Consider the following 24,006-nt stretch of genomic DNA (forward strand, 5'->3'; position numbering starts at 1 on the left):
CGTTTATTCTCCCACATTAAATGATCATTTTAACATGAAAAAATCATTTGGGTTGGTTAGATATTAGATCTTATGACATTACCTCTCTCTTGAAATCATAGTTGTCCTTGACTATGAGGTAGAAGAGATAAAGTCTTAGTCATAAGGCTACGTTTCTTAGCGGGTAGAGGATCCCTTTTCACCCTATGACATCATTCCAGAATGGATGACTATTCCATTTGGTGCTTGGAAGACATAGCTGCCGCAAGCATGTCTTCTCTTTAGTCCATATCATACTCCCAAAGTAGAGTGACAAATTCTACTCGGTGTTTGAGTGACGTCGTCATCACAAACATGATTCTAAGCAGGCATGCTATTTAAATTTGTGCACAAAAGAGGATTAGTCTTATAAGACAAAAACATTGTTCATTTAGAAAGCATTTAGATTTGCTTACTCTCGTGTAGCATTGTAAGCATTGACAAGGTTCATACTATCCTTATTCTGTATTCCTTGCATCCATTAACAAGATACCGTCAGATAATCTTACCATGTCATAGTACCTTGTCTTCATGCTGAAGGATAGCTTTGGGTTGTAGCACCTCTTCTTGGTCTTTGATTTCTGGAGGGTCTTCAATAATTGGTTCTCTTAATGGCTCTCCTTTATAGGGCTGAAGTAGGCTCACATGCAAAGCATTGTGTATGAGCCAATGGTTGGGCAACTTGAGTTGATAACCCATGTCATTGATTGGCTTCAAGATTTGAAAAGGACCATAGTATCTTTTTGATAATTTAGCATAATACTTTTGATGGCCCGTAGGATTTTTGCCCGTCGTTTGCCTCAATCAAGCCTTGGGAAACTTAAGTAAGACCCAATCATTTTCTTTGAACGTTAAGGCCCTTATGTTCTTGTCAACATTAGCTTTTTGCCTTTCTTGAGAGATGGATATAGCCTCCTTAACCTTTTGAAAAGATTCTTGTAGGTCACGACTATGCTCATTAGCAACGAAGATCTTCCCATGTACTTTAAGTAGCAAGGGACTTTTAGGTCTTCCCTCTATGATCTCAAAAGGTGCTTTTCCTACAGTAGTATGGATAATATTATTGTACGGATACTCTACAAGGGGTAAGTACTTCTCCCATTGTGAGTATTGATCTACTTCTGGAACATAAGTCTTTAGTAGATCGAGTATCGAAAGATTAGCTATCTCACTTTGGCCATCTGTTTGTGGGTGATAGACCGAAGAGAAATTCAGTCTTGTACCTAGATTTTCAAAGAGACCTTTCCAAAAATTACTGGTCATTCTAGGATCTCTATTTGACACGATAGATGTTAGAAATCCACGGTGTTTGAAAATATGAGATATGCCATTTGGTGTGCCTTAATGGTCTTTTTGACAGGAGTAAAGTGTACTTGTTTGCTAAACCTATCGACTATTGTCCATATTCACGTAATCCTATGGATAGACTTGGGCAATCCAAAGATAAAATCCATGGATATACTCTCCCGTGGTGAATTAGGGATTGGCAATGGCTAAAGTAATCCAAGTTGCTTCCCCCTATCATACTTAGTCTTTTGGCATACCACACATTTTGAAACATACTCTTGTATGTCCACTTTCATGGTAGGCCAATAGAAGTACGTCTCTACTCCTGGAAGAGTAGGTTGAATGTCTCTATGCCCCACATAGGGAGGAGCATGGGATTCATACATGACTTTATCACGAAGGGAGTGGGTAACACATAGCCTATTTCCGTGGAGACGATAACCATCCTACAAGGTGAATGGTTCCTCTTTCTTCCCCAAAGCAAGGGATGACATTAGATCTTTAAAGCCAGGGTCAATAGAATACTCATCTATCATAGAAGATAGATCATTGTGAGTTGCTATAGACACTGCATTAACTTTTGGTCATCGTGAAAGTGCATCGGCCACTTGATTGTGCTTACCAGCAACGTGAGTAGTATAAAATAAAATTGCGAAAGAAAACTTACCCACCTCATTTGTTTGTCGGAAAGCTTGGTTTGCGGCATGAAGTACTTGAGACTTTGGTGGTCTATACATAAAATGAATGGGTCCCCAATAAATAGTGCTTTCATGTGTCTAGGGCATGTAGAATAGCTAAAAGCTCTTTTTCATAAATTCCCAAGACCCGTTCATTTGTATTGAGCCTTCGGCTCTCATATGCTATGGCATGTCCTTCTTGAAGCAAGACTGCTCCAAGGCAATCACCACAAGCATCACATTGGACCTCAAATGGCTTTGAGAGATCCGGAAGCATGAGGACTGGTTGAGAGGTAAGCTTCTTTTTGAGCTTGTCAAAAGCACTTTGCTCCTTAGTAGTCCATTAATACTTAACATTATTATTTGCTAAGCTATGTAATGGTCCTGCTATTTGAGAAAACTTTGCTATAAAGCGTCTATAGTATGCACACATACCAATAAAGCTTCTTAGCTCATGTAGATTCCTTGGATTAGGCCATTCTTTTATTACCTTTAACTTTGATGGATCCGTAGGGATACCATATTGAGAGATAATATGACCTAAGTATTGAATCTCTTGAAGGAAAAATTCGCTTTTCTTTTGGTTGAGAAAAGGCTTGTTCTCCCTCAATGCTTGAAAAATCACTTGGAGATGTTTCTTGTGTTCCTCCAAGGACTTGGAATAGATGTTGATATCATCAAAGATCACTCCCGTGAACTTGTAGTAGGGTCTAAATATTTTCTCCATCAAACGATTGAATGTGGCTGGTGCCATGACTAGATATTCTTAAAGACCAAACATTGTACAAAACGTGGTCTTTAGGATATCTTCATCCACTATCCTTATTTGATGATAGCCACTTTTAAGGTCCATCCTACTGAAGTAGGTAGAGCCTTATAGCTTATCAAACAGATCTTCTATACGAGGAACACTTTTTTTTTTTTTGATAGTGATATGGTTTAGTGCTAGACAATCCACACACATACGGTATGTACCATCTTTTTTTTGCACTAAAAGGAATAGAGAACAAAAGGGAGAGGACTCGCTAGGCCTCACCATCCCTTTTTCTACCAATTCTTGTACTTGCCTCATGATCTCCTTTTGTTGAGCTTGGGAAACTCGATAAGGAGTCTTGTTAGGCGGTGAGCTTCGTGGTAGGAGCTCAATTCGATGGTCATCATCCCCTCGTTTTGGAGGTAAGTCCATAGGGATATCATTGATGAGCACATCTTGGAATCCATTTAAAAAATTAGACAAGTCTAGCTCTTCTTGATTCCTACCAATTACATTTGATGAAACGTTAGCGTCATTAGTGGATTCTTTGACAAAAATCATGTACATAGAAATCAAGCTTTTCATTGACTTATCAAAAGCCGATGAATTTACAAGTGGTATAGTACAACCAAACTCATTAGCATCTATATACATGCTCTTTCCCCTGTAGGTGAAGTAGATTCTCCTTTCAGGGAACTTCATGTTGGTATCCACTCGATTGAACCATGGTGCCCCTAGGATAGCATCCTCATGTTGGAGAGGAAAGATGAAAAAGTCTTCTTTGTCGACATAGCTTTGGACATGAAAGCTCAACTTCCCAATCAAGGGAGTAATGGAGGCTTGGTGTCCCTTGAAAACTGTGTCAGCAATTACAATATCTCCCATCTCAAAAGCTTGAATGCCCAACTTGGTGGCCAACTCCATTGATACGAAGTTGTGAGTAGAGCCAGGGTCAAACAAGATGAAGGCATCATGTTCCCTTACCTTTCCCCAAGCATAAGAGAAAGGTGATCCTTTGCCATGAGCATCCTCTTTTGGAGCTTTGATGGTGGAAGCTCTAGGAGTCTCACTGTGGGCATTTCTCTCGGGGTAAGAACGATAGTCATGTCCTTGCTACCCACACTTAAAACACTTATCGTCCTTGCAAAAAGCTTCAAGCTCTTCAAGAGAGAGTTTGTTTTTATCTTTGTAAAGTCCCTTCTCCTTGGACCAATTGTTGTTGTTTTTGTTATTGGAATTGCCTTGGGAAGAATTTTGGGCATTGGTTTTCCCCTTTGTATCACTATTGTCTTTGTTTTACATGGGCTTGACAGTCCTTCTAGCCCCTTGTTGGAAATTGATGCCAGAAGCAAACATGGTGTGGTGGATTACTTCGGTGATAGAACCAGGCGGTTGGGAGTTGACATACTCGGTCATTTCTTTAGATAATCCCACACAAAATTGTTTCTTTTGCTCGATGAAGTATATCTTTTGGAAGACAGTAGCCTTGAGATGTAAATCCCAAAACTTATCCACATATTTGTGAATATATTCATGGGAGAGAAGCTTCAAACTGCGGGCCATTGGGTAAGTACTTTGTTCTTTGCATCGCTTGCAAGGAATTTCCATGTCTTTGGGGCTTCACTGTTGCCACAAAGGCTAACCCACCATTGACGAGCCGCTTTTTGAAAGTGCATAGTTACATGGCGTGACTTGGAGGACTCCGTGAAGTCCTCGTCTCCAAAGGCCGCATCAAATTGCTGGATGAAGGCCAATACTTTGTTGGTAGCACCAAAGGTGCCATCATAGGTGAGAAAAGAAATACTCTTTCCTCCCTCTTTGAACTTCTTGAGCTTTTGTGACCTTCACCATGCAGGGTATGATTTGCGATGTCCTCCCCTCTTGTATTCTCTAGGAGAATAGCCATAGCTTTTGGCAGAAAAGGAGGAAGGAGAAGAACAAGGAGAAGAGTGTGACCTCTTTCTTGACCTTTTCTTTCTTTGTTTCCTCTCTTCCCTTTCGGAGTGACAAGGAGAAGGACTGTGTGTTGACCGTTTCCTCTCGGGAGGAGTTGGCGATCGTCACGACCGCCGTCTTCATGGAGCCACATCTTCAAAGGAACTCAGGGATTTATTCTTTCTTATTCTTTGGATTCCTCCTCTCGTATCTGAGAGAGTCTTCTTTTGGGTTCCTCATCAAGAGGCCTCCTAAGCTCTCTCTCCTCTTGGAGAGGAAAGGAAATCCCATAAGCATGAAGTAGTTGAGTAACTTTGGCTTGCAAAACAGGGTTACCCATAGCTTGCTGCAACCTAGTAACAAGATAATTGCATGGGGGCATCATCATTAGCATCTTCATGTGCAAAATCAAAGTTATCAATGTTCATTCTACTCTCTTGGTCATTCTCAGCCATGCTAATTATACTTATGTGTTTACTTAGTGTATTCTTTGGAAATTCAAAACCTTAGTTGCTACTCCTCTTAGCCTTTGAAAATCAGCACTTAAGTATCTACACCCACGGCTCGAATTCGTTAATTATAGAGAGTAATGGAGTGGGTCTAATATTGCAGAATTGTCGAGGGCTAGCTCCTTTCGGACTTCTTATGGCTCAATAATGGTAAAGTCGTAGGCAAGTCTAAAAAGACCCCATTATTAAGACCAAATCTCCCGAGGTTGCACCATATCCCACATAGTGGGCTCAACAAAACTGATAATACATCCCAGTCCCACTTACCCTAATATAATTAACAAAATCAACCATTGATAGGCTACTTAAGGACCTCTCTTCTTAAGCAAAAAAAGAGAAACCAAATGCTCTGATACCAATGTAATGGAAATGGCCTATGAACTTTGAGACTAGCAGAATTAAGAGAATTAGAGTGAGCATTTTGTGAGATTACTTTGAGAACATAGAGGGTGAACTTAATTGATGGTAGCAACATAAACATAGTACTTAATTAACTTGGCATGAACAATAATTTTGCAAGAGAGAGTATTAGAGAACATGACAATAGTTGAGGACCAGATTTACTCGGAGCCGGTCTCCCCTCCAAAAGGGTTTGTATTATAGCTTCTCCCATCAAGAGTGACTTGGTACAATACAATCTTTGTGTTCCTTGTGACCTAGGTGATGCAATGAAAACGAAAAGCTTCGTGCATCACGAGCATAACATAAACTTTGCAAAAAGCATTAACTATCCCAAGCCTCAGTCCCAAGGCCTCAAACACCTTCGAAGGTGCAGAGAGCTAGCGGGGAATGAGGGTAGGGAAGCGGATGAAGAATCATTCATAGGAGAAAGAAATAGATCCTCTCTTATCATCACTCTTCTTGCTTAGCATATCATAATAGCATAGTAATGAAGATGAAGCAAATGGCAAGCTTAAGCATTGAAGCATGGCTCTTGGTTGAATTTGCATTCCATAGCCAAGAATGTTGGTGTAGGCTCTCCACTTCTCCATTAAGTAGTATTGCTCTTTAACATACCATCTCTCACATGGACCCCTTAACCTTGCCCCCATGTTGAGACGGATCCATAAGCACATGTCTATATTCTAACCCTTGTTCCCGTTTATTCTCCCACATTAAATGATCAGTTTAATATGAGAAAATCATTTGGGTTGGTTAGATCTTAGATTTTATGATAGAGAGAGTAGGAGAAAAGAGTTGTAAGAGGAGCCGACCTATATAGAAAGTTAATCACAAGTGAGCCTTGCACAATCTGATCCACCCCCGCCTCTAAGCATGCTATCCTTTGTAAGAAAGCCCCATTTTTTTGGCATAAAGTTCTGGTTGAGGGAAGATGGACGTTGCTTACCCCACACTCAAGCAAGATGTCGTTTCTTTGACCCCTCTCCCACCTCCTAGCCACTCATTCCTACCTTGGTAATCAAGGTAAGCCTTAATGTCCATTTGCCCCCTTTTGGTTAACCTTCCAGTACACTCTCGAAGACATTCAAGACTCATTGTAATGCCGTATTGATCCCCCAAACTCATGTTTGGAGTCTAGAATGAATTCTCTAGGCACCTTTAAAAATAGCAGCAGCACTATTAGACCATGAATGCATATTTTTGCACATTTTCTCCTCTTTTGGCCATTTAAATTAGAGATTTTGTGTAGAAATTATGAAAGTCCAAAAAGTGTAAAGCATCCACCTACTTTTTTGGGGGAAAAAGGTGCATCTTTCGATCGATCTCTCTTATTCCTCTTTTACACGCCCAAATATTCTTGTGCATCTGGCATGCACCTAATTGTCAAAACTTCAATCACTTTCATAATCTCATGGAAAGTTAAGAAGAACTTGTACATCGATCCTTCTCCAAATGAAGATCTTACTTGAGAGACTGCCTACCATCATGACATTGAGTAAATGTTGTTTTAGAAATCTTGTTAAGCGCTCATTGGGTGCTCTAAAAGGTAAATGTTGTCATAAGGTATTCCATTATAAAATTGACTTTGTCAAGAAAACATAATCATGGTGCATGCATGGCACTAATATTACAAATACTTGACTTCTTCATTTGTAGCTATGTAAAAAATCATCTCCTTGTTAGAGATGTCTCAGATACATATAGAGTCAAGACATCACAAAATTCTACTTGCATTGTATCGACAAAAGGAATATTCAATATTGCTAATGAAGCTTGTCCTATCTTTAGAGATGCAAGAAAAAAATAACTACTACTATGTGTGCTAATTAAACACAACAACCAACTCCTTGCAAAGAATATAGCACCAATTTAGACCAAAATCTGGTGTGTGCTACTCTCTCTTCAAAATTGTAGAACAATCCTCATCAAAAGTTTGAAAAGTCATCGGATGCATAGTGCAATCGATCGTGAGGCCAAAAGAAAGGGCATGATTCCTAGATCAATTAATTTGGGGAGAATTGAGCCACTTGATCACAATTATTGTGATTGAATGGGGCTCCCTTGCACATTGAACTTTTGCAAAAGACCTAGGGTTGTCTAGAAAGCACAATTACTTTGCATGCTTCACAAGCTTTTCTTTTGATAGCAAGGGCAATCAAAAATCACAGCAACTTAACTTTGCTAAATTCCCTCGAGAGATTCTTTGCAGCTATGACAATGCTATTTAACACTAGTGCTTCGTGCAACGTCAATCGTGGCTTGCAAGATGCAGTCTCCCATCATAAATCCCACTAACCTTGCTTGTTGAGCTTCTGTAACAAATCAACTATTGCCAATTGTACAAGGTACTCTCAAATAAACATGGCCACTTAGCCCATGTGAAAGTCTCTCTCCCTCTTTTTTTTTTTTTTTTGGCAATATCAGTAATGCGCCCACACACCCACACCCGCATGTCATAGGGGTTGAACCATAGTGGGCGCGCTTAAAGCTCCTCACATTACTGCTAGGCCAACTCCCCTTGACAAGTCTCTCTCCCTCTTCTATGTGGGTGTACGACTTCAACATCGGTGATGGGAGGGACTTCCTCTTTCCCCACTGAGATGTACTTTTTCCTTCCTCTACAATTTCTCTCTCAAAAAAAAAAAACATCCGCGATAGGTTTCGAACTTGCGACTGGAGCTCGCAGCTGATTACTCTCCATTCTAGGCCAATGAGATTCCTAGCAAACTCTATGCCAATGGAAGATCCCAAGCAAACTCCGCCACCATCCTGCAGAAAGAAGAAATCAGAGGGTGCCTCTTTCATCGAAGACGTTCGCAGCCATATTGATGACTTTCTTCATGCTTCCATGGAAGAGCACCAGTCCTGCTTGAAGAATACTCTTCAGAAGGTTCGCTTTTGCATAAAATCATCGACAACGCACACACGCATAGCCACGTCTACATAAATGACAGAACATATGGATACAACAAGCATGCACATCAATGTCTATATGATAATGTATATAAATGATAGAACATGTATATGATAGGAGCATGTACATTACTACCTCGGGTGAGTGGTGGTTAGATCAAACAATGTGGAGTATTCGGGCCTCCCGAACCAATGTTTCATTTGTAGATAGATGGGCCATCTTGCGAATGCCTGTCCACGGAGAAGGACCCGACCCTCGACACAAACCGAGCCTACCAAGGTTGCCAGGCTCAACAGGGAAAGCCATAGGGAGCACAGGCGGGTACCTCTTCTAAGATAGGTGCCCAGGTAGATGAGGGCTGACAGCAAGTTCGTGGCTGTCACAAACTGCTGACGTGTCAAGCCACTAAAGAATAGAGCCAACTTACAAATCCCGACTGAGGAGCCTAAACCCTAAGAAGAAGCAACAGAAGAAGCAGAAGCAGCTAAAGAGTTTCCACCGATTTATGCGACCCCATCTAATGGGGCCCAAGGGATCTACAGATAAAATAAAGCAAGATCCACACACACACACACACAGAAGAATTGCGTGGAGAAGTGACGACGTGGCACTACTGTATGGATCACCCGCAATTTGCGTTGGATTGATGATGTGGCAGATGTACGGAATTCCACGTTTTACGCTATAGGTGCTGATGTGGTAGGTGTATGGATTTCCGTGAAGCACGCTGGCAGCTTTTGGTGCTAGTGCTTTTGAGACCATATGCTTTTTAGAACTAGAGGCTTTTCATGTAAATTGCTTTTAGAGGCCAAGGGCCTTTTAATATGACCCATGGGCTCTCACTCTGGCAGACTACTCGCGGGAGATGTAGAGCAGAGCCATGGGAGTTGTACTCAATTGAAGCAATATAAAGAAACACCGAAAGGGGCACCAAGGTTTGGGGCTAATGCTCTCTTGGAGTGAAACTCTGCCACTCCGTCTCGTGTGTCATGCATCTCTTTCAGTTCAATGTTATTTGAAGTGCTTAAAGTTGTTCACTTTGTTCTTTTCGGTTGGCACGTGGTGCCCGTCCCATTACAGTGGTCATCATCGTCAGGGACATGAGCGCCAATCTGGCGCCCTCGATGGTCGGCCTGCACCAAGCGAGCAACAATGGGTTTGCACAGGGAATCGTTTTGACCCTCTACAATAGGATGAGCCGGCGGATGCCCCCTCGATCTCAGCTTCGCCATTGCGAGCACATCCCCCCCCCCCCCCCCCTGGTTGGCCAGGGGAAAGCCACTCTTCGGTAGCTCGAAGGTCTCTTGGTAGTGAATTTGCCTCGAGCCGCTTGGCATGAGTAAAGCTGCCCTATCTGCAGATGCCCCTCGTGGTGCAGGCATTGCCCTTTGCGACAGTCCCTCGTGGGCTAACTAGTTTTGACATCCGCTGCCGCTCGGACTTCTTCAACTACGACTTTACACATTTTCTTGGTGACTCTTCTCTTGACCTTGAGGCGGCTTGTTTCAAAGTACATGTACTGTTTCTGGCAGCCAAAGGTGCAGACGCCTTGGACACAACAACCGGTTTTCCCTTTTGTTGTGTGGTAGGGATCAGATAGAGTGAGCGATGCATACAATGATGGACTGGCTCCATGTTCAGGCTCTCAAGTTATCTCAACACACCAAACTTGAGGGTGACAGACTTGCTACAAACTCTGTGGCCATTGGCCAAGTTCTGTGTGACACCACCAGATGCAGCAAGATGTAGACACATTGTGATATACTTCTTTGCACACACTCAGTGCGCCCTCTTATGTATATGTTCATGAGGACTCTTGGACAAAGGATGTAGCTCTACAGACTGCACTCCCGCTTGGGTATGCGTTAGACAGACACTCCAGACACAGCTATCTTGAGGTCGCTCAGATGCGGATTGCTCTCCATCCAAACCTGTCTCGAAGATTGCGAGATTGGCTAGAGTGGCAACATCGGTGTTCTCCCATTGACCCTATCAGGATTGTCTCATGGAATGTGCAAGGGCCAGGTAGACCCCAATTTCTACGTCAGAGGGGTTGACTTAGACAGGCGCTCTAGAGATGCCTTGTAGGTGGAGCGATAGATATGCATATGCTCCAAGAGCATCCTTTATGTGAGGATCGTATCAAGCAATGTAGACAGATCTTGCTGTTAGAGTTCAATTTCCTGTCCAGTAGTAGCTCCAGTATCTCCCAAGAGCAGATTAGGGAATGAGGGTTGTTTTGTGGTTTTGCCCAACCGTACTTGATGTAGACGTACCTGTTCACGGCGGTGCACTTCACTATGTTGCTCACCCTATAGGTTGGCATGAGGCAGGATCCCTGTTCCTAGAGTTTCCCAGGGTTAGAGTCTCGAGTCTTCTACAGTTCTGCTACTAAATATGTGTGTCAGGTCAGTTTACATATTTATTAGCATTATTTAGCCATTTATCAGGATTGTGCGGTTTTGCTGGAGGTAGGGAAAACCTGAGGTTTGCCTATATATGCAACCCCCCCCCCCCTTCCCCCTTGTACTTTTGGCATATGTTCAGTGCAGAGATCCAACGTTTGGGCACACTCTCTCTCTAACGTTTTCTCACTTGCTAGCATTTTGGTGTGCGACGACTTGCTCTTTCTAGCATTTTCTCTCTCCACATCGATCTCTCTCTCTTGGCGTTTTCCCCATGTGATCTCCATCCCTCTTGCTAGCGCTTCCTATTCCTAGTGTGTGCACACCCTTTTCGGTGTGCCGTTGCCTGCGGTGTGTTCTCGTGCCCGTTCAGTGGGCTGTACGCTCTAGGAGCTTGATGACGAGGAGATCCATCGCAGTAGATCTGAGATCTATTGGCTGCCCGGTACGGAGAGGTGGTTTGCTCGCAGTTGCAGACAAGTTCATCACCCAATTCACCCTTTTCCGTTGCACCTTTAACACTTGCGTGGTCGCTATGAGACCTTTTGGTCAGCTGCTTTTGGCCTTGATGGGGAGGCGTATGTATGACTGTTGCGGATTCATGGCAACAAGCCATGCATGACTTGTGACGGGTTTTAGGGTTAGGGTTTCTGTGCCAAGGTCACAAACGCATCGGTCCAATGCATACGTTTGGCCTGTCCCAGATTCACTCTCCCTAGGAAGGTGGTCCATGCCAATCTCTTTGTAAGGTGTAGCGGAATGAATGTTTGGACTTTGCTCAAGATGAGTGCTCCGAATTGTGCTCAAGGGTTCCTTTTACTTACGGAAGGGAGAGCCTTCCGTTCCTTTACTGAGAGAGTGCAATGGACACAAACAAAGTGAATGGACACTGTGAATGGAAGTGCATGAGACTGAGAGATAGAGAAGAGAATACGACATCAGAGACGTTGTAAAACCCTCCTCCGAAGGCCCCACTCTCTATGGCGAGAGTAGTCTACTTATGATTGCACAAATCTCTACAATGCTTGGACTTGCCGACGATGTCGACGACGACGAGACGGGCTGAAATCTGAAACTGCTAAGGGCTGAAATCTGCAAATCTTTATCTGCTGAATTCTGACTCTATGTCGATGACGATGTCGATGGCGACGAGGCGATGACGAGGCGCTGAAAACGCAGATGCTGAAATCTGTGTTTTCCGGGCTGAATCTGTAAACTTCGATGGATCTGACCGTGCGGCGAGGATCTGTTGCGGGAAGGTGAGATCTGCGAGGTTCGGGACTTGATCTGCGGTGTCTAAGGGCTGAAAACTGAAAACGCTGGTGCTTTTGCTGATTCCGTCACGGAGGAACTGCAAAATGCTAGGGCTGAAATTGGTCCTGCTGTCGCCGGTGGTTTTGCAAATGCAAAACGCTAGGCTGATTTGTTGTGTCGTGATGACGCCGGGGCTGATCTGTTGTGCACAAAACGCCAAGGCTGATCTGATGCAAAAACGCTAGGTCCTCAGATGGCTGAAAACACTAGGGCTACTGCGGGTGTTGGTCTTGTTGAGAAGTTTCCTGTTGAGCAAGGTGCTCCTGCTGCCTCTTCTGTCAGAAAGTGCTAGCTCTGGTTTGCTTCTATACAAACTTAGCAAAATTTCCCTACCTACTTTTCAGCAAAAGTCACTAATAAGTGAAAAATGTCAAAAATAGGGAAAATAGGTCTATGCACTGTAAAAATGCTACTGATGGGAATCTGATGGTCATGTTGTGTGCAACCAGAGAATATGCATCTAATCTAAGTGTCTAGACATGCACGGTCTACGAACAGACTCACAAAAGTGCTAGATTACTTCCTATTCTAGACTGACTTGACTGAACTGAACCCTGATCATGCTGTAGCTTGTCCACGGACACATAGGGTTTGATGTGTCACGTGACATCCCCTCCTTTTTAAAGTGAGGTACTGGTACCGAATTGTGGGGCGTCGATGGAGATCGCCAATAGCATTTGGAATCTTGGAAGGGACTCTTCGCCGGCCCACTCTGATGTCTGGGTCGTGCGGTACTTGAACTTCATAAAGGTCTGCAACGCTTGCTTCTTTGGGCCGCGCCGAAAGCGACACAAAGTCTTCTTCAATGCTTCAACTTCGTCTAGAGTCCTGCTTCTTTCTTCTTCAAGAATCTCCATGGCTGGAAATTCCTGAAACCACTTCCAACACAAAACCATGAACATACCCATTCCATGTAAAGTGAATGGAAAAAATCTAATCTTCCTCAAAGACTGTGCATGCAATGTAGATGAACAAATAGACGGAATGCCAAACGGTTCACCACACACACGTAAACAATGAGATCGAATAGTGTCTTTTTGATCTAAATCAATCAACTTTGGCAATGCACAACGGAAATGCCCATGCTTGGTGCTCATACTTTCATGTGTTCTTTCTACAACTGTGTCATGCCAAGGAAGAGACATGAAATGTGACTTCCTTGAATGCATACTTTTTAGCTTTTCATGAACAATCCGCATACATCCGTGCTCATTCATGAGTGAAACGTGCTCAACGTACAATATGTCATGCCTAGGAAAAGGGATCACATAAAGACGCTGACGAAAATACAGGAAACGATCACGAACGAAACACTCGAACAATGTGTGCGTACTAATCATGCGAACACATAATACTTCCTGTGAGGGTTCTTTGGACCTAGGCTCGAGAGCCAAGATCGGTTCTTCCTGAAGGGGTGCTTTGGACCTAGGCTCGAGAGCCAAGATCGATCCTTCGTGATTGATCGAATCTGCAATGAGGTTAGCTTCGCTAGAAAAAGCATCAACTAACTCATCATCCTTGTGAACAATCACGTAATCTTCATGCTTGTAAGAAATCACATCTTGATCATGCAAATCATCATGCTTGTCAATGTCATCCAAATCATCATGCTCATCATTATCATTCAAATCATCATGCTTATCATCATGCAAATCCTGTGTATCATGCTTTGGAGAAGACGAGACTGAGCGAGTCTTCTTTTCCTAAATCTCTTTAAGCTGCGCCCACACATTAGAAAAAAATAGGATCAATGCTGCTTTCCTTTCGTTGTGCTCACGCTCCATTTAGGCTCTTCATGCTTTGGCCTCCAAGCGTGCTTGCTCGCGCTCACGCTCTATGGCTGCCCTTCTTTCTTCGCATTCACGTGCTATGGCTGCCATTCTTTCTTGGTACTTATGATCAATTGCTGCCTTTCTTTCTGTTGTTCTTTCTTCGCGTTCCAACTTGTTGTCCATAAATAATTGTGTCAACTCCTTCATAGGAGTTAGTGCAATCCTGGACGTAGACGGGGAAGGGGGAGGGTTAGAAAAACCTCGTGGTGGGAAAAATTCTTCTTCGCCTCTCTCATGCTCATCACCTCCATGCGAAGTATCCATTCCGCTTCGAGTGATGACCATCCACTGAAGTCGTGGGTTCTTGTGGTCTTGGGTTCTTGAGGTTCTTCTTTCGCTTGCAATCTGTGTTCGAGAAGGATCTTCTCTTCACCCGAGTTCTGCTCTTTTCCGCGGGCGCACCCCTTGGCAGCCTTGCGCTCACACCAAGGTTGCTTTTTCCCACCTCACCTCGATTGGCCGGCCGCTAAGTGCATGGTCCGCTCTCAATGAGTGAAAAGAGGCACAAGGGGAGGTTGGACAAGCCCTTCTTTCCTGGGATTCCTGTCACTCTTCCAAAACACGATTAGGAATCAACACGCCCAAGCGAACTTGGGTTCGTGCGACCGCAACAAGCAAATTTTTTTTTTTGTGGTTCTTGTGGTTCTTTCCTTGAGTGATACAGAACTGTGCCAAAGCTCTGATACCAATGTAAGGTGCAACGGAATGAATGTTTGAACTTTGCTCAAGATGAGTGCTCCAAACTGTGCTCAAGGGTTCCTTTTACTTACGGAAGGGAGAGCCTTCCGTTCCTTTAGTGAGAGAGTGCAATGGACACAAACAAAGTGAATGGAAGTGCATGAGACTGAGAGATAAAGAAGAGAATACGACACCAGAGACGACGTAAAACCCTTCTCCGAAGGCCCCACTCTCTATGGTGAGAGTAGTCTACTTATGATTGCACAAATCTCTACAATGCTTGGACTTGCCGACGATGTCGACGACGAGACGGGCTGAAATCTGAAACTGCTAAGGGCTGAAATTTGCAAATCTTTATCTGCTGAATTCTGACTCTATGTCGATGATGATGTCGATGGCGACGATGCTACGACGAGGCGTTGAAAACGCAGATGCTGAAATCTGTGTTTTCTGGGCTGAATCTATAAACTTCGGTGGATCTGACCGTGCGGCGAGGATCTGCTGCGGGAAGGTGAGGTCTGCGAGGTTCGAGACTTGATCTGCGGTGTCTAAGGGCTGAAAACTGAAAACGCTGGTGCTTCTGCTGATTCCGTTGCGGAGGAACTGCAAAACGCTAGGTGCTCTGCTGTCCCAAAAACGCTAGGGTTGGAATTGGTCCTGTTGTTGCCGGTGGTTCTGCATATGCAAAACGCTAGGCTGATCTGCTGTGTCGTGATGACGCCGAGGCTGATCTGAAAGGCACAAAATGTCAAGGCTGATCTGATGCAAAAACGCTAGGTCCTCAGATGGCTGAAAACGCTAGGGCTACTGCGGGTGTTGGTCTTGCTGAGAAGTTGCCTGTTGAGCAAGGTGCTCCTGCTACCTCTTCTGCCAGAAAGTGCTAGCTCTGGTTTGCTTATATACAAACTTAGCAAAATTTCCCTACCTACTTTCCAACAAAAGTCACTTAAAAATAATAAGTGAAAAATGTCAAAAATAGGTCTATGCACTTTAAAAATTCTACTGATGGGATCTGATGGGAATCTGATGGTCATGCTGTGTGCAACCAGAGGATATGCATCTAATCTAAGTGTCTAGACTCTAGACATGCACGGTCTGCGAACAGACTCACAAAAGTGCCAGATTACTTCCTATTCTAGACTGACTTGACTGAATTGAACCATGATCATGCTGTAGCTTATCCACGGACACATAGGGTTGGATGTGTCACGTGAGACTCTTGGTCAAAGCCGAAATTATTTGTGGAGTATTTGCATCTAAAGTCATTTGCATGATACTAGGACAACTATGTGACCGTCGGGTCCCGAGCTAACTTGATAGTGTTTTGCAGATCTCGGCCGAGAGGCCCAGAATCTAGAAGAAAAAAAAGCAGAAGTTTTTACCAACTGATAGGACCCTGTCTGATGGGGCCTATAATAAATTAAGCAATAGACCTTTGCATAAACAATTGATGTCGTGGCAGACACTGTACGGACATGCCAAATATCGCGCTCATTGTCAATGTGGCAGATTTCCAGATTTTGTGCTGACAAGTGCCATGTGGCAGCTTTACGGATCTCCACATTTTTCGGCACTGATTCAAGGCAGTTTTTGCGCTAGCTTTTAGGAGCAGAATTTTTTGAGATAAGATGCTTTTAGAACAATAGCTTTTGGGGGCTTTGCTTTTAGCATCCCATGTACTCTTTATAAGTGCCCTTACGGCCATTCTTTCAGGCATATGGACGCAGAGCTGGAAGATCTGGACCCAATGGGAGTTGTACCTTGTCGAATCAATAATAAAGAGATACCAAAAGGAGCGCAAGTCTTTGGGGCTAACATGTCTTGGCTCGGAACTCCACTACGGCGTGTCATCTTCTATCCCTTTTATTCAAGTGTTTGAAGGTTAAAGTGTGAAGTTCGTAGTTATCTCTATGTTTCCGTCCGATCACTTGCCGAAAGTGATTACATGACTATTGTGGATTCATGGAAACAAGCCATTGTGGATAGAGGCATTAGTGTGCCAAGCAGGCCCAATGGGTCACAATGCAGGTCCATGGTTGCCTTGTGGTGGATATGCGAGCGTTGATTGTAGGGGCTGAGTTTTGGTCACATATGGTGGAGTCCTTACCTCATGCAGAGCGATGGTGCATTGGGGGGGATTTCAACATTCTTGAGGACCCTCCGCAGGATTGGGGGTCGTGATGCTACTGTACACGGGGCTGAGTTGGCTGGTTGGAAACGTCTATGTATGGCTTTGAGGATCTCGAATGTACGGCAGCATGTTGGCTTTGCATGGACCTCAGACAGCCTCTCATTTTCTCTGTTGGACCGTGGAGTAGGAGTGAATCTATCGAGGATAGATCGATTCTATGCTAGTGACCAACTTGGGTGGTACAATATCCATTTTGGCAAGGACTGCTTTTTCTGATCATGCGCCAATGATCCTTACTTTATTTGACAAGCAAAGGAGAGGTAGTGTTATGTCACGTATCCAAGAGAGGATTTTGTTAGATACAGAGCTCAGAGGGCAGGTTGCTGCGCTTTGGACCGAGAATCTGGACACAGGGGGATGTTGTTGCTAGAGTGGCCAATGGCCTCAAGGAGCTTAGTCGCTTCTTTCTCCAAAAGTCGACAGTGGGATTGGCTGCAGCCCCAGAGGTGGAGAGGCAGCTTCGTTGGGGCATTGCCTCCTTACAAAGGATGCAAGAGCCACACCCAGTCCCTGGATGGAGGACCAGAAGCAGTAGGCTTGACAAGAGCTGATAACCATTGAGGAGCGGCGCCATGAGTTTGCCTTCCAGCGTCAGACATCTTAGTGGACCCCGGTGGGTAATAGAGTTACTCAAGAGTTTTTTGAGATGGTGGGTCTACACCATGCGCATACCAGTGTTCGCCAATTGACGAGATCGGATGGGTCGGTTGCCACAGAGCCTGAGGACATACGGCAAAGGCTACTGACTTTCATCTCGTGAGCTGCTCTCAGCCAAGCTGCAATCAGAGCGCAAAGATGCATGCAGAAAGTAGATGTGGGCACATATGCCTTGCCTAGTCACTGAGGAGATGCGACAGATGCTTGAGAGCCCTCTCCTGCCAGAGGAGCTTCAGGAGGCTCTCAGGGAACTCCCTCGTGGTAGCTGACCAGAAGAGGATGGTTTGACTCCAAGCTTTTTCTTGGAGTATTAGGAGGTGCTTGGATAGGACCTATGTAGTGCATACCAGCACATTTTGCGTACTGGGGAGATGCCTGATAGCATGAGCAAGGGTTTGATCTACCTCATCCCCAAGGAGGGGGGCTCCCCAAATGAGATTCGGCAGTGGCAGCCCATCACCATTCCCAACTCAGCGTACAACATTCTTGCAAAGGCTTTGAGAATTCAGCCACTACTTGAGAGCATCATACATGAGACTCAGACAAGCTTTGCCAAGGAGTGCAATATCCTTGACAACATTTTCACTTTCAGGGAGGCAACTGCTCTCGCTCGCCTTGGAGGAGAGGATCTTGTGGTGGTAACAGACGGGCACCACGTGCCAACGGAAAAGAACAGACTGAACAACTTTAAGCACTTCAAATAACAACTGAATTGAAAGAGATGCACGACACGAGATGGGGAGTGGCGGAGTTCCACCCTGAGAGAGCACTGGCCCCAAACCTTGGCGCCTCTTTCGGTATTTCTTTATATTACTTGAACTCGGTACAATGCCGGTACTCACGCTTTGCACCTTCACCAGGAAGAGTGCCAGAGAATGAGTCCTCTGCACATATTTAAAGGCCCTTGGCTTTGAAAAGCAGTTACATGAAAAGCTTCAAACTCAAAAGCAACTGGTCCAAAAGCTAGTGCTGAAAATCAGCCAACGTGAATTACAATAATCCATACAGATCCCACGTTAGCACAACGTAAATTGCGGAATTCTGTACTGTCTGCCACTTCAGCATGCCAACGTAAATTGTGGGATTCCGTATTGTCTACCATGCCATCATCTGCTACGCTATGTGTGTGTGGGTCCAGCTTTATTTACTGTCTTTAGGTTGCTAGGGCCCCATCGGACGGGGTCCCATAAGTTGGCTGGAACTTCTCTTTAAAAATAGGCCTCTCAACAAGACTTTACAACTTGGTGTGAACTTCTTCTGCTTCTTCTTCTAGGCTTTAGGCTCCTCGGCAGAGATCTACAGGTTGGCTCCGTTCTTCAGTGGCTTGACACGTTAGCAGTTTGTGACATCCCTCCTTGAAAGAAAGTAATCGTCCACGATTACAACATATCTGCAAAACAACTCAAGTACCTAAAAAGTTTCCAAGGGTCATTTCGAGGGACAATCATTTTTCTCGTTCCAAATCAGAGCTCTTGATTTCTTGGGTCGTTGGTTTCCAAGAAGATTCTCATCCAATAAGGAGTCTCATTCCAGATTGGAGCTCTTGATATCCTGGGTCGTTGGCTTCCTAGAAGTATCTCATCCAATAAGGAGTCTCATTCTAGATTGGAACTCTTGATATCCTGGGTGGGTCGTTGATTTCCCGGAAGTATCTCATCCAATAAGGAATATTCAGTGGTAGGCACATCACAATGCAACATAAATGCTCACATATGCATGTTACAAGACATAGAAACATAAAGTCGCCGATGAACACCCCCCCCGCAAATAACCATCCAGGTCCGGGCCATGAGCTGTTCAACGACTCCCTCATCACTCCTCCTGCATACCCTAAAAAGGTCTTGGCGGGGAGATATAGAGGCCTTTTACAACCAAACGTCCCCCAGACCGCAGCCTACGTCGTTTGGAGGTGCTGAGAGTAACCACTGCTCAGACTTCTTAATACTCCCCCCAAACAGGATCACCAAACAAGTTTTCAAACAAAACTACTTGAAAGCAATCTCGACATCAGTCGAGCTCGAAAAGATGACTCGCTTTCCATCCTGAAACCTGCAGCAAGATTAGGGTTAGATTTCTTCCATAAGGTTGTAGCCGACCGCAATATGGTACATAAGCTCTTGAACAGTTGAAACAAGCCTCGACAAACAGTGTTCCTGTGGTGGTGATGGTAGTCCCAAGACATAGCAATCACACTGACCTCCAAGGTTATCAGCTCGAGAAGAGACTCGGTGAGAGATGTCGAGAAATTTCAAGTTTTAATCTGCTAAGGTTTCCGTGGCAAGCCTTTTAGGACACCCCATTCTGCCAGAAGTTGCAATCCGAAGGAAGATGTCTGAAGGCATGTAGCTTCGGGCAAAAAGTTTCTTGAAAGCTTGCCAAGTTCTTGGAGTGTGTGTCTTTGTAGCTATAGCCATCCACCACTGCATGGCACTGCCTCTAAGAAAAACAGCTGCTTGAAAATTCTTTGATCCTTCTCTTGCAAGTGATCTTTATGGCTTATGTCCTGTAAGACAAAGCGATGAAGACAGGAGCGCTCCCAATGCGCAATGAAGTAAGGGTGGGAGTGGCTAATAAGTCGGTCGGGACACGAAGATTCTTTATATAAAATTTCCAGTCAACTTTGGAAGTGCCATCTTGCTTTGTCTGCTCTTTGGTAGGACCGGTATGCTTTCAGAAAAGCACACGCCTGAAGCTCTGATACCAGTGTCATGAGACAGGCACCACGTGCAAATGGAAAAGAACAAACTGAACAACTTTAAGCACTTCAAATAACAACTAAACTGAAAGAGATGCACGACACGAGACAGGGAGTGGCAGAGTTCCACTTCGAGAGAGCACTGACCCCAAACCTTGGCACCCCTTTCGGTATTTCTTTATATTACTTGAACTCGGTACAATGCCGGTACTCACACTCTGCACCTTCCCCCGGAAGAGTGCCAGAGAATGAGCCCTCTGCACATATTTGAAGGCCCTTGGTCTTGAAAAGCAGTTACATGAGAAGCTTCAAACTCAAAAGCAACTGGTTACGGAAATCCGTACAGATGCCACATCAGCACAGCAACGTAAATTGCAGAATTTATGATAATGTACATAAATGACAGAACATGCATATGATAGGAGCATGTGCATCAATCTCTCTCTCTCTCTTCTCTCTCTCTCTCTCTCTCTCTCTCTATATATATATATATATATATATATATATATATATATATAGATATGGAGAGAGAGAGAGAGAGGGCTCTTGCGCCATGTTATATATATATATATAGATATGGAGAGAGAGAGAGAGAGGGCTCTTGCGCCATGTATTCTCCTTCCCCTCCTCATGGGGATGGTTCCTCCATGCCTGTCTTTTGACACCGCTTGTGGCTTCTCGTTCGAGTTGCAGCATCCTCGTGCACTGACTTGGTCCTTTGTCTATCCTGCTCCAAGGTTGCATTCAAGACGCGCATTTTTCAGTCTTCCCATACGGGTATTCAATACTTCACGTATTGGTTGTTATTTATACGCACACACAAATACACATGCATGCATTATCTAGGGTTGTATGTATATGTGTATTGTCACAAGTTGTTGACATGGCATGGCCCTAAATGGGGTTAGGCCCCTTTAAAGAACCCCTACAATGAACAAACCGGCCAAAAACCAAAGCTTTCGTCGTTTCTTGCTGACGTGGCATTTCAACTAAAGAGGATCTGTTTTAAGCGTCCGAGAGTGGCCGGGTCAAGTCGGACAAGTTTGTAACCTCAAAACATGATGACGTGGCACCTGTACGGACATCTTGAAATTCGTGGTGGATTTTTAGGGAAATCCTAGATTTTTAGGAAATGTGTTTTTGAGGCACTTTGCGAATCATCAAGAAAGAAAGAAATACCGAGAGGGGCACCGGTCTTTGGGGTTGGTGCATATGGAAGCGGAACTCCACCGCTTCGTGTCGACTCTTCTCTCTCGCTCTCTCTCTATTCAAGTTCTGTTGTTGCAGTTTTTGTTTGTGTGTTGCAATTGATTTCTTGCTTGGGTGTCCAAGCCCGTTTCAGTGGTCGCGGAGCACAAATGATTCTTCTCCTACGAAGTATCAGATCCTTTTTATGCACCACACATGGGTTCTACCAGTGAATCCGATAGAGAGACAACATCCCTCCTTCTTTGGCACCAGAAAGTACGAGAGCTTCCAACCGACAACCTTCCCAACCGTCTCTTTCGATCAGGGGAGTCTTTAGGAATATGGTGCAACCATTTGACCCTGATCCTATGCAACCGCCTTTGCCACCGCCGTTGTCCTCACCTCCCCCACCACCACCGCCACTAGGCTACAATGGTTGGAGCCCATATGTATACCTTTATTATCTATACCCGGGATACGCGCCTAACCAACCAAAAGATTTCAAGGATGGCTGCACATGGTCAAATTTTTCACGTTTTCCAAGATGAAAGATCGGAAGAAAGCATTGTAGTTCCTACAGCAATTCGACAACATCTATGCTTTGGGAAACTATACAAAAGAATCCAAGATTTCTCGAGCAACAAGATTTCTTAAAGATAATGCCATGCAGTGGTGGAGTTCCATCGCGACGCAAGCGCATGCTCCAAGGACCTGGCAAGCTTTCAAGACAATATTTGCACGCAATTATATGACTTCTCTCTTTGAAGTCCGGATCTTGGCAGAATGGGGCAACTTGAAAATGCTTGCCACAAAGACCATGGATGAGGTCTCTCGATGTATACCTTCCGGTGTCCTTCTTTAAGTTCATTTCCTTGGAGGACAAGTGCGAGCGATACATCATTGGTCTACCATCACCGTTGCAGGAATACTATCTATCCAAGCAAGTCTCAACCATGCAAGAACTTATGGACCATTCCGCGGGCGGCTACAAACTGACGAAGGGAAAGTTGGAGTTTACCATAGAACCAACTCCGGCCACCAACCAAAACTCTCGGCAACAACGAACAAACTCTCGGGAGTCTCGTGAAACCCAACCTCAAAGGCCTCGTCTGACACAACGTCAATGAGAAACCCTTTTACAAGAAGGCCGATGATTCGAATGTTTTCAAACAGGACATACATTCACTACATGTCCTGAGTGGGCCTCGACGTCTTTAGAGCAACCTTCTGCTCCCACGACAGAAAGATTCGCAGGGCCACCTCCAGCTAAGAGAGCTAGACCCACTATTGGACTAGTCCTTGATATCTATGGCATACACCTTGAGAGTACGAATGAATTGTGTCGAGCATCTGGCAAAGTCAACGGCTTGAAAGCCCTTTTTTTCTTTGACCCCAGACCTACACAGAACTTCACCCGTCTAGAATTCTTGAAGTAGATGCACTTTGATTATGATGCAGAGGATGGAGAGATTGAAGCTGAGCTAGCCACGCGACAAACTTAGAAAGTGGTACCTCTCATTGGTGCTCTTCTAGTGACTATCCAATATTATAATGGAAAAGCCGATTTCCACATTATGAAATTGGGCAATTGCGACGTTTTCATGGGCATGCCTTGGCACGACAAGAATGAAGCGACTCCACATCCGGAACCGAACCATTACCTTGATGTAGAAGGACAAGCCAGTCATCCTCAAAGGGCTGTCCGAACAAAAACCAGAATGAATTTTCTAGTTGTTTTATAGTTAGATACTATTGAACTTTGTTTGAGCAAGTATTGTTTGAAATTTGTTTGAAATGGATGGTATCTGTTTGAAACCTGTCTTGGTGCCGATTTGAACTGTTTGACTCTGGTTCCAATGATTGGTGATTTTACTCCCGGGTGGAGTAGTGAGAAATGCTATTTTGGTATTGTTTGAACCTTGGAACGACACAGACCGGATGTCTGGGGAGCGTTTCGTTGTATGCTTGAAAACCTTGGAACGACGTAGACGGGATGTTTGGGGAGCGTTTCGTTGTATGCTAGAAACCTCTGACCGACGCAGACGGGAAAGGGATCCCTAGGTGATCAGCTGAAGCAAAAGGATGTTGCCAAAACCTTTTCCCTAGGGTCCCACTGCACTCACGACAGAGGGCGGCTCTACTAAGCCCAAAGCCTCCAATGTCTAGTCTCAAGATCTAACGGGTCAGGATCAAGCACACATGTCCTCCCTCTAATGCCCACAACTCGAATCCGTTGGAAACAACACTTTGCTAACTCTAGTGCCTTAGTAGTAACACTGTGGAGGTGACCCTCTCGCTGAACCTCAAAGAACATGCAAAGGCCAGAGTCTGAGCAGGCCTTAACTGCGATGAGGACCTCAAGGCGAGTGAAGGCCCCCATCGAGCTGGGAGCCGCCGATCTGAGAGCTGTGTGCCACTCTGTTGGTAAAGCCTCGATGATGTCGTACCATATGCTATGTACCCTCCTCATGCTGCGCAGCTGGATGCTCTGAATCTCCTCAAGAAGTGCTGTAAATTGCAACCAGTCCCCAGGGTGCGGGCTAGACCCTC

This window comes from Adiantum capillus-veneris, chromosome 23 (assembly GCF_014529385.1).
Source record: "Adiantum capillus-veneris isolate H3 chromosome 23, ASM1452938v2, whole genome shotgun sequence".
Lineage (NCBI taxonomy): Eukaryota > Viridiplantae > Streptophyta > Polypodiopsida > Polypodiales > Pteridaceae > Adiantum > Adiantum capillus-veneris.